General features: G+C 40.6%; 1 pseudogene; it reads right to left on the reverse strand.

Annotated features, from left to right (window-relative positions):
- Nucleotides 1–897: 897 nt before the first annotated feature.
- On the reverse strand, nt 898–11,584 carry LOC129069461 (uncharacterized; annotated as a pseudogene).
- Nucleotides 11,585–12,296: the final 712 nt, after the last annotated feature.

Raw genomic sequence — 12,296 nt, forward strand, 5'->3', positions numbered from 1 at the left:
GTGTGGAAAAGGCGCTGTGACTGACTGAACACGTCAAAAGTGGCCTTGAGAAGTTTTGAGCTGGAGATTTCTTGCTGGATGATGCTCCATGGTTAGGGAGACCAGGTGAAGTTGACAGCAATCAAATCAAGACATTAATTGAGAACAATCAACATTATCAATTGAGAACAATCATTGCCACATGGGAGATAGCTGACATACTTGTTAGATGGGATAGATAATAAACCAAGGCAGGAAAGAGGAGAGAGAAGTGTCTCACCCACTAACAGCCGTCCTGAGCCTGGTCCAATAGTATTGCCAGGTGTTCCAACATCACAGGAAACACCATGCTAACACCTTGAAATTCTATGTATTGTTTCCACTACCTGGGAAAGAAAGCCTTTGAAATTGTATATTCATCCCAAGGCCTGGAAGGCAGGAGAGGGTACACAGCACTCAAAAAAAGGGCCCATCAAACAACTTTGGTTAATTGCCTGCCTCCAATCAATATCTGGTTTGTGTGGGTTGGTTTTTTTTTTAAGATTTTATTTATTTATTTTTAGAGAGGGGAAGGGAGGGAGAAAGAGAATGAGAGAAACATGAATGTGTGGTTGCCTCTGACACACCCCCTCATGAGGAGCTGGCCCACAACCCAGGCATGTGCCCTGACCAGGAATTGAACTAGTGACCCTTTGGTTTCCTGTCTGGCATCCCTAGTGCTTACAGAAAGAGCCCATAAATACCTTTGGGCAATTGCCTCAACTTTAATTACTTCCTCTTATCACATATCTGTTTTACAACAAGATGACCAAATGTGGTCTGAAGCAAGATAAAAATTTGGTCTAACAGAACCCCACACATACTTATATATGGATAGCCACATGCCCCCAGGGAAGCTGGCACCACCTTTACCCATCAATCAATATACAACTTCTTCACCCCCATCCTGCCAATTGTGTTCCTCAAGACAAAGGACCTGATGTTCTTGCCACCCTTGCTTTTGCCACCCTTTCCTTGCCCTGTCCTGAACCTATGTCTTCTAACCACCACCTCCGCAAAAGGCCTGTTCTCTTCCATGAGGGCCTATCACCAACAAACCTTGCTTACATACTAATAGTCTTGCTGATCTGTAGTTCTTTATTGCGTCATCAGGACAAGAAGAACTGAGTTTCTCCTATAACATACTCAAAATATCCAAATCAATAAAATCATTGGTGAAAATGAAAAATCTGTCTTATTTTACAGACAAAAACATATGGGCTTTTTGGCCAACTGTACACTAAAAGAGACCTAATAGTGATCCAGAACCCCCAGCCTATGCTGTTTTGGAACAGCTGTGGGGTCTGATTGCCCACTGCCAAGAAAGCATGATTCCCAAAGCCAGAGTTTGGTGAAAAGAAAAGGAATTGTTTATTTAAAAGTTATACAGATTTAGAACAATGGCAGAATTCGGCCATTAAGTCCCACTCCCTGTAACATACCTTCACACACAGTCCTGCCTCCTTTTGCCAAATCAGGCAAGTTTCAGAATATGCCAGTCAAGAGTTAGCACCTTAGGAGAACAGAAGCCTGCAGCTTGGCACTCCTGGTCACGGTTCAGCATCCCAGGCATCTCCCAGTAGTCCGTGCTTGGCTGGGCAAGTCCTGCAATTCCCAGCACCATCGCCCATGTTGCCATGTTCCCCAGGCAGGTTTCTTAGTGGTTCTTCTCTTTCTTCCTCCTGCTCTTAATCCAGAACTGTGTGGTACCTCCTTATGCACCAGACCTCAAGGCGGGCTTGCGGGGGTCCTTCTATACCCTTTTAAAATGCATGGCCAAGAACCCTTGTGGCTGCACACCCTTAGTTTTAAATACTGACCCAGAGCCTCCTGCATGAACTCATCTCCAGCTCCTCCCACTATGAGCTACATTTGCCAGTTCTCCTGTATTGTTTACATTTGCTCGGCTGCCATCTCCAAGTCAGGACAAACGTGACTCAGTGATCCAGGGGCCTCTGCCTCCTCTGGCTACTCTGTGAGTCAAGATACACCCTTAAAGACACATACAGACCTTTTGCACCTTTTGCCCAGGGCAGTAGCACAACTTCTCTTCAGGGACGACACAGCTATCCACAGGCCATTGTTATGAAAGTATCATCTGCTTCTCCACTTCCTTCCCCCAACCATGAGCTGTGGTGGAACATGCTCTGTACCCCATTTCAATGGTTTTGCCCTGCGTTTATTCTCAAATACACTCCTAAAACCTAAAATAAAATAACAGGTATGAATTTTAGGGCTTATTTAGGTACGGAGGAAATTTTTTCATGACCTACATCCGGATCTGAGACCTCATGCTGCTACATTGGCAGAAAATTTAATGTCACTATGAGCATTGCCAAGAAGATTGACACCAGAAGTAGGTAGAGGCCACAGGGTGAGTATCACCTGCCACCAATTAATCATGGAGGCTCTACAGCTATTGACTCAGTAGTCATCTGGTTACCTCAGAGATAGCCATTGCCCAGTCTACGTGTTATCATTAGGACCTTGGGGCATGAGCATCTTCAGCAAGGATATGAACTTCCGTGTTTTTTTAAATTTATTTATTTATTTTGAGAGAGAGAGAGACAAACATTGATTTGTTGTTTCGCTTATTTATGCATTCATTGGTTGATTCTTCAATGTGCCCTGCATGACCTGGGGATCGAAACTGGCCAGGGCAAGGATACAACTTAATTTTATTTTTCTTTTTTCACTTTCCCGAACTTTATTAAAGAAAAAGCAATGATGGCAAATCTCTACAACATAGCCAATTTTCTGGGATTCTTCCCTTGAAAATGTGATGTTTGATTGCAAAACACCTATCAAAGCATACATAGTTTAAGTTGGTGAGAGGCTGAAATCCTAAAATGTTCATTTTCTGACTTTCCCCAGTCTGTGGTCTGTCTTTTGATTGGCAATAATTGCCTGAACAGCTACTATGGCTTCATTAATTTTTGTCTGTAGCTCTCTGAGCTCTACTATATGAGCAATCACAGAATTTGAGCAGCTTCATTAAGAACTGCATCTCCTGTGTTAAAACCAAGGATATGCATGTCTAAAGCAACAGGCAACCCCTATTTTGTTTGATTTGCTTTACAATTGATTTCTGTGTCAGGTGCTCCTGGACAAAAATGCGAATTGCCTTAATCATTACCACGTAATCATCGTGAAGCTGTATCTGAAGGTTAGCCAAAGCCATTACACCAGCCTTAAAATCAGAATTATTTACATCCAAATTGATCAACGGTTCTGCATTTTAGCTGCATTGTCAACCTTTTTTTTGGTTTTTGTTTTATTTTTATTTTTTTGTATTATTAGGTACTGAGTCCTTGTATTTTTTCAGCGTTACCTCCATATTTAAGTCTAACAGCTAAACCAAGAGGCCAGTCAATTGCTTCTTGTCCATCTCGAATCTTGAAAGGACAGTTAACATCTGTGAGATACTTTGCAATTGAACACGGCAGGGTTGTGGTAGTAGTGTAGGACTGCCAGCTGATGTCGGAACAAGGTATCGGCTCCTCACTCTGGTCCCCTGGGGCTTCAGCAGGCAGAGGAGAGGGGCCGGCGGGAGGGGCAGGCACCCGCTACCCAGCAGAAGGGCAGGCAGGCGCCTGGACGCTCCGAAATCAAGGCTACCACTTCTCACGCTGAGGGTCAATCCCTCTCCCCCAAGTGCTATCAAAGAACATGGTGCAGGTAGGTCCCCAGAAATCACACAACTAAAGTAGACCGTCAACATCTTCCTAGCTTTTTGAAATCGTTCTTCCTTATTTGTCCTCCTCTAAGGCACTTCCCTGCCTCCTCAAACAGCACATACACCCACAGATACATACCCTTTCCTTGAACATTTGCATAATTTTTTCAATCAGATGGATTTTTACAGAACATAAGACCAGCTCTTGACTTTCAAGATTTTGTTCTTACCCAAGTTCCTGATACAGGGATACAAGGCAGGAAAAGTATATAGCAAACAGTACAAATTAATATATCCAAAACTAGATACCTGGGACCAGGATTAAATTTTTCTTGTAGCTCCTCCCCTCCTCAGTCCTGTTAAAAGAAGCAATCACGTGCACCTACTGCTCTGGTTCTCCTAAAGTTTTTACACAAAAGCTAGGGCTTCTTTCTCATTGACATTTTTAACTTGTAAGACCACTCATTTATTAGAAGACAGGATCCTGCACATTTTATAGGTTCAGCTGCTTTATCTTGCTTAGTGAGATAAACTTTATAACCTTTAAACTAAAACTAATTTTTTTGTGAGGAACTGCTCATGAGTGCATTTACTAGTCAGGACTTTGGCTGCAAATGACAGAAAACCAAGTCGAACTAGGCTAAATACTACAGCATCTATTGGCTCACATAATTTAAAAGTTCAAGAGTTGGGTATCACAAATGGCTGTATCAGGGAGGGGAGGTGTCAAAACTGTCCTTATATGACTAAATGGAGTCTGAGTACTCCATCTCCCAGGTATTGTGATTAGGTCAGTGATGATCATTTGATGGAGTTAGCAACTTGCTGGGGATTTTTTCCCCCTTAAACATTTCTATATCCAGTGAAAATATCCTTCAGGAATGGAAGTAAAATAAAGACATTGTTAGAGGAGGAAAACCAAAATAATTTGTTGCCAGCAGACCTGCTTTAAGAGAATTGCTAAAGGAAGTGCATCAGACAGACGGCAAATGATACCTGAAGAAAACCTGAAGTATCAAGGGCAGAAATGGCAAGTACCTGGGTAAACATACATATTACTCTTCTCTTGAGTTCTTTTTAAAGTATTTGATAGTTTACAGCAAAAATTATAACACGGTTTGATGGGGCTTACAATTCAAATACATATGACAACTATAACATAAAAGACAAAGAGAAGATAAAGGGAGTAAAAATTTCACTTGAAGTGGTCAAATATTGATTCTAAGTGAACTCTGAAAAGTTACTTGTTTATTGTGATCCCTAGAGCAACCACTAAAAATAATATATAAAGAGATATGGTCATAAACACAATAGATAAATTAAAATAGAATACCAAAACGCATTCAAAATAGCCAAAAGAATGCAAGAGAATGGAATAAAGGGAAGAGAGAACAGAAAGCAAAATGGTATACCAAATTCAATACACTATATTATAAAGGTAAGGATAACTGTTGGAGAAATTAACTTCAGTTACCAGTCTAGTACAACAGATTCTTAAATAATGTTTTGTTATAAAGTTGATGACATGCCTCAGCCACTTAACACTTGTTTATGTAAATTAGCCTAAGGTAAAATTGAGTTCATCATACATCACTCTGTGGAAAGTTACAGAACCTATCGATGATAATTGAGATAACTGTATTCAACATCACCAAAGGGCCTGAATTTGAGGTTAATTAACTGCAGAGGATATTCAGGGACTGTAGCAGTAGGGATCAGGAAGTCCTTTTGGCCTGGACATCACATCGACAAGGGCCTCATATTTAGACTTTTCATAGTATCTCTAGTAATATGGTCAGACAGGATTGCAATAAATTCATCATTCAACTTGATATATCTTATGGTCCTATTATGACTTAAGAGCACATTTATTTGACCCTATACTTTTTTAGGTATTAAAGGTGGTAATTTGTTAAATAGCATTTAAAATCTCCATATTTTTTGTCACACTGTTTTGGGATTATTTTAATTTTTAAAATACTAAAAGCTCCCCAAAATGGAAGAAACCTGAATCCCCTCTCTATCTCTGAGAATAATTCCTTTTACTGGGAATTTACTGTGTACCTGGCACTTTACTTCACAGGCCTACCAGTAGGCACTATAATTATCCCCATTTCAGGGATGAAGAAATGGGGATTTACAGAAATTGTCAATGAAGCCAATTCTCGAATCCAGGAACTCTAATTGCCCTGCCTGAGGTCTGAGTCAACGGACGCTGCCTCAGCCTTCGAGGATCCAAATTTGGTTGCTACCTAGGTATGGCTTCAACAGTTAAGATCCTCGGCGGCCCTAACTCCCCGCCCCCTCACCCTCTGCAGTTCTTATCTCTATGTCACGCTTCCCAACGCAGGGGGTAGGAGCCACGGCGGCCCGCTGCGCTGCGCATGCTCGGCCGCAGAGCACTGCGGGAAAGGGGGCGGGCCTGCGCGGCTTTCCAGTCCCGTCGAAATTCCTGTGAGAAACCTCGCGTGGTGAGCGTCCTGGAGAGAAGTTAGTACGCCTCAGTACGTGCCTCCGGTTTTCGTCTTCACTTTTGTCTTAGGGACGGGCGGAGAGTCTCGCCCGTGGAAGAGAGTTAGGAGCGGCAAGTAGGACAGTGTTTCTAGAGACGCTGCCGTGTGTGCGGATTCAGCTGTAAGCGGGGTCGGGACTGCGGCGATCAAGGCCCTGGTTTGTGTTTGTAGTCTCCTTTATCTTAATCCTCAGAGTCAGGGGGCTCCTTGCTCCCCACTGCCAGCCTCCTACGGCTTGTGCGTCGTAACTGGGTTTTCAGCCTTTGGTCTCCCCGCAGTTCTGTTTTTCAAACGTTCAGGTGATAACACTTGTGGCTTCTTAAGTAATGATTTTTTTTCAACCTTCAAAACCTGGGACTCCTTTCGCAAACTAAATTGCACACGGTATCTCAGCTAAAAAAAAAAAAAAAAAAAAGTTTGAAAGTTTGACTCTTGATGAATTCAGACTTGAAAGGGAATTATATGGAGGCGCAATCTTTATCACTTTATTTCAGTATTTTTCCTTTAGTGTCCAGGATTGAGAGTATCTTGGTTTGCAATGGGCCAGTTTTAAAAACGGAAACTTCTTCAGCTTTCTCAGGAAGCAATATCGGCATACTTTTCAATTAAAGCAAAAACTGGAAAGTAGATAAATGGAGAATTTTCTCTTAAGAGTTGGATCACCAATAACATCTGACAGTTATTTGTATTCCTCATCACAACTTTATGCGACAAGAAACCCTTAATATTTTTAACAAGAACTAAATTACAACATTTTGCCCATTTACTCCTATGTTGAGGCAAGAGCATTTGAGGAATAGATGCCCCTGCTAAAATAGTGAATTTGCTTCATGGGTTTTCTGTGTGTGAAAGGGATAGGTGCAAAGCTATAGGCTTCCTCCTCAATGACACAGCTGCAAGGAATTGAATTATATTTACCCAAATGGCAGGAAAAGCTATTTTCTGAAGGTCTCTGTTAATCTAACAAATTAATGCTTTGGACATCTTCAAAAATACTTAACATTTGGTGTATCACACATTAAGTGTATCTAGTGATTTTATTAGTTTTGTTAAAGTAAATTTTTATTTAAAAATGAGATGTGGCTCTGGCTGGTGTGGCTCAGTGGATTGAGCGCTGGAATGCGAAGCAAAGGTCGTCACTTGGATTCCCAGTCAGGGCACGTGCCTGGGTTGCAGGCCAGGTTCGCCGGTAGGAGGTGCCTGGAGAGGCAGCCACACACTGATGTTTCTCTTCTCCTCTTTCTCCCTCTTACCCTCTCTAAAAATAAATAAAATCTTAAAAAAAAAAATGAGATGTGAATGAAATGTTTGCTGAACCTCAAAAGCTATTACAAGACTTCAAAATTTTGGTTGTTTAGAGACCTTCCTGATATGATCCCTGTCTGCTTTTCCAACTTCGTTTCCTTTCACTACCACTTTTGCATTTTACCTTCAATAGTAACTCCACTCCGTAAAGTTCCCATATGTTTTTGCTTTTGCACATACTGCCCCTAAACCTGGAATATATCCCCCATTATTGCTTCATAGAAACCTCCTTTAAAACCTAGTTCAAATTCACCTTCTAGAAGACTTCTTTGACCATCTTCTCTTTCCTCATTTCTGATTCGTACCTTGTATATACATTTAGCACTCACATTATTGCAATTTTTTAAAAAATACGTTATTTTTAGAGAGAGCTGAAGGGAGGGAGAAAGGGAGAAACATCAATGTGTGGTTGCCTCTCGTCATGCGCTCCCCACAGGGGACCTGGCCTACAACCCAGGCACGTGCCTGACTGGGAATCAAACCAGTTATCCTTTGGTTTGCGGGCCGGCACTGAATCCACTGAGCCACACTAGCCAGGGCACATTATTGTAATTTTTATATGGTGTGCTAGGCAGAGCATTCCGAGTGTAGGGACATCCTAGCCCCAGTACCAAGGCACTTCATAATGGCTCTTGTTGCCTACAAAACTAAGCATAGACATTTTAGTTTAATTTGAAGACCAGTTAGTCTTCTTTCTCCAGCCTTCTTATCAAGCCAGTAAAAGAGCTAGCAGAATTCAACAGAATAAAACAAGTTTTTGCAAAGTGTAACGTATAAAGAAGTAGCTGTAATGCAAAGAAATAAGATGTTGGAGTATACCTGCTTTTAAGACTCTCGTTAGTCTTTTTATTTTTTCTTGTGTCCATAGAGGATACTACCTTAATTATTGTAGCTTTAAAGTAAGTACTCAACTTTTTTCTTTTTTGAGGTTGTCTTGGCTATTCTAGGTTCTATATACATTCTGTATACATTAGAATCTTGCAAGTTGCACAGAAACTCTTGCTAGTATTTGGATGTGTAGCTCAATTTAGGGAAAACTGACTTAATATTAAGTCAGTCAGTGAGCATCCTATCTCTCTCCATTTATTTAGATCGTCCTTAATTTCTCTCAGCACTATTTTGTAGAGGTCTTGACATATTTCATTAGGTTTATTCCTGTATTTGATATTTCATGATGCTATAGAAAGTAGTTACCTTTTTTTTAAAAGATTTAACTTATTTTTAGAGAGGGGGAAGGGAGGGAGAAACAGAGGGAGAGAAATATCAATGTGTGGTTCCCTCCCAGAAATCACCAGCTGGGGACCTGGCCTGCAGCCCAGGCATGTGCCCTGACTGGGAATTGAACTGGTGACTCTGGTTCACAGACCCGTGCTTAGTCCACTGAGCCACACCAGGCAGGGTGAAAATAGTTATTTTTTAAAAAATGTATTTTCTAATTGTTCTAGTATAAAGAAATATAATTGACTTTGGAATATTGACCTTGCTAAATTAACTGCAATAGTTGTTTGGAAATTCTTTTGTATTTTCTATGTACACAACATGTTATCTATAAATGATTATTTTACTTATTCCATTTCAAGACGTCTATTTTTTTTTTCCTTGCATTATTGACCTGTGTAGAACTTCTGGTACAATGGTGAAGAGAAATGGTGAAATTTTTAAATATTGACCTTGTATTAACATGATCCTGCTAAATTCTAGTAGCTTTTTCTTTAAAAAAAAAAAAATCTATTATTGGGGGAAGAGACATTCCTTAGGGTGTGGCTCCTTGTGTCTCAACCAAAAAAAGTCCAGGTCTCTACCACGTTTCCTTGTTTCCTCAACTTTTTAGTTCTGCAAAACTACTATAATCCCTTCTCAGCTTGCTTGTTAGCCACCCAACTGCTATTTTCTGCTAGGTCTTTTGGATCGCTGTGTAGATGTGCAGTTTAGGAGTCAGCTAATTAGTGGAGGAGAGGGATATTTGTATGCAAATCTGGAGGCTTATTTCTCTGTGGTTACCTCACCTCCCAGATCGTGCCTCTGGAGTTCCAACTGCTTTGGGAACCCGGAACAACTGTCTCCCTAACTCATTTTGCTGTTGTTTTCAGCGTGGGCCTTTTCCTCCAACCTGTCCTGAAAAGTGTCCTCAGGGGTAAAGCCTATTACATAATTGTTTTCAGTGAGAGGATTTAGCATGCTAAAAGGCTACTCTGTTATGCCTAAATTTATCAGTTTTACCGCTCTGATAAAACCTGGAGCTGAGTTGGTTTAACCTCTGAGACTGATTTGAATAGGCAAAAATGACTTTGCAGGTAGGAGAATGGTGTGAGCACAAGTGTAGAGGGGAGGAATTAAGAGATTAAAGTAAAGCAGTTTGAAGCATCAGGTTTACTACATAAGTGCTATTGTGCTAATTTTCAAGGAGGAAAGTGTATATACATTCCCTGTGGAGGTCTGTTTGTGTCTGGAAGTAACTCCTAATAGCTTGCAGTTTCTTGAGGCCTCATGCTTTACTTTAAAAATTAATGTGAATTTTGTTTTCTGCTTCATGACATATCCCTTTTTTTTTTTTTTTTTTTTTTTTTTGGACTTACCCCTCTTGTTTAAAGATCCCTAGGATCTATTTTCCTTAATGTGCACCTGGAAAAGGAAGTAATGGATTTGTTTTTCATACATGTTTTTTGCTTTTCTTGTTTTTCTAATAGCTAAAGAAGTGTTTTATAACACTTTCCCCTACCTTAGAAATATATTTTATATTCATTACATTTTCAGGGTGTCCTCCATTATTTGCCTATTTGTGTGATGACTGCTACATTTGAAGGGATTCCAGGATGCCAAAACTCATTGATGTTTTATTTTTAATTGATGTTTAGACTTGCATGGCATATTTACTTTTAGGGGAGGTGAATCAACTTAATGACAATCTCGTAATTAATTTCCAAGCAGTTTTGCTTTGCTGGCTATGTGTAATGTTCAGACGGGCTGGGCAGTGGCCATAGGAGCTTTTGTTGCACTTCATAGTCAGGCCTTATTTTAATTTTCTACCTTGGGATAAGAACTTTCAGTAGAAGCTGAGTTAAAGATCAAAGTTGAGGGTAGGTGGTTGAGTCCCAACCCCAAAAATAAAAGACTGGAAAAATTCCTTGGGTTTTTCATGTACTAACTTAGAATAAAACCACAGATCTGGAATTACTCCTGTAAGAACTATCCATATCTGTTTTAGTTAGCCCCTGCCTCATCATCATGAGTTTTAAAGCCCTTTCAAAAAAAGAGTATGTTCGTTTTGGGGGTGATCAAGGAAGGGGAATCCAGACTTGTACTCTGCAGCCAAGTGGCGGTGGAAGGGCAAGAGTTCAAAAGGATTTAGAATCAGAGGGAGCAGCTACCAGAAATGTGGAAAGTAGATCTCAGTTAAGGAAAAAGAATACAAGGGACCATTCTGTCCTTGAAATGGAGGGCATGGGGCTGAGCAATCAAAAGTTTCTCTTGAAGTTCCTCAAATGCTACAAAGTGGAATTCTTTTCTAAGCCTGAATGTGCAACAGTCTGTTATGTTGTGATTTTGAATTTTAGCTATTCGCCAAAAAGAAATCCATTGATTTAGGAAGGGGTTTTCACAGGCATGAGGTGCGATTGGAAAAAAGATACAAGACATATTTAGAAGGTATATTTGATCCAATATGGTGATTTAATATGGGGACTTGGGGAATCTAGGACTACCTCTAGATTTCTGGTACCAATTACCAGGAAAGGGACCGTGTATAAAGCAGGCCTATGGGGATAATATAAAAGTATGATTTTTAATTTCTTGAATTTGAGGAACCAGTGAAACATCCAATGGAGGTATTTAATAGGTGGTTAGGTATATGGGATGGAGTTCAGGAATGTATGGGGAAACTAGCCTATAGGTGTTAGTTGAATTCAGTATTATACCCATAGAGCAAGTGAGAAGAGCCCTGAGTGTCAAGAAACATCCAAACCTTTAGAGAATTTTTATAAGATCTTATATAAGCCAAACTGGTGGCATATGCTGGGGCAGAAGATCTCAAATGCTCTGGAGAGTCCTGGCCAGTGTGGGTCAGTTCGAGCATCGTCCATGAACCGAAAGGTAGCAGGTTCAATTCCTGGTTAGGGCACTTGCCTGGATTGTGGGTTTGGTCCCAGTCAGGGCAGCCATGTTTCTCTCCCTCTCTCTCTTTCTCCCTTCCTCTCTCTCTAAAATCAGTGAACATACCCTTGGGTGAGGATAAAAAAAAAAAATCAAATGTTCTGGAGAATAACAGTTTTGAAGTTTCATTTTATACATTTGAAATCAAGGAAGGGATGTAAGAAAGACTACAAGAAGGTCAGAGAAAGGAAGGCTGGGATTGGATTAAAGGATAGTTAAGACTGATTGCTGTTTTGAGGGTGGTTACATTTTAGGAAGAGGAGTCTAAAAGAGGGCATTTCAGCCCTGACTGATGCGGCTCGTTGTGTAGACCACAAACCGAAAGGTCGCTGCTTCTATTCCCAGTCAGCGCACATGCCTACGTTATGGGCTGGATCCCCCGTTTGGAGGTATGCGAGAGGCAACATCCCACTGACGTTTCTCTTGCACATTGATGTTTTCCTTCCCCTTTCTCCTTCCCTTCCCCTCTCTCTAAAAAAAAAATAATAAAATCTGTAAAAAATTAAATAAATAAAGGGGGGCATTTCAAAGGTACATTAAACTAGATGCACAGAGACAATGAACAGAGCTTTTTTTAAGACAAAGATAAACCTTTTGCTAAAAAGTTATATAGTGGGGCATGACTACCCACCATG

Source organism: Pteronotus mesoamericanus, unplaced genomic scaffold (assembly GCF_021234165.1).
Source record: "Pteronotus mesoamericanus isolate MK-2021 breed Mesoamerican mustached bat unplaced genomic scaffold, CSHL_Meso_final contig_221, whole genome shotgun sequence".
Lineage (NCBI taxonomy): Eukaryota > Metazoa > Chordata > Mammalia > Chiroptera > Mormoopidae > Pteronotus > Pteronotus mesoamericanus.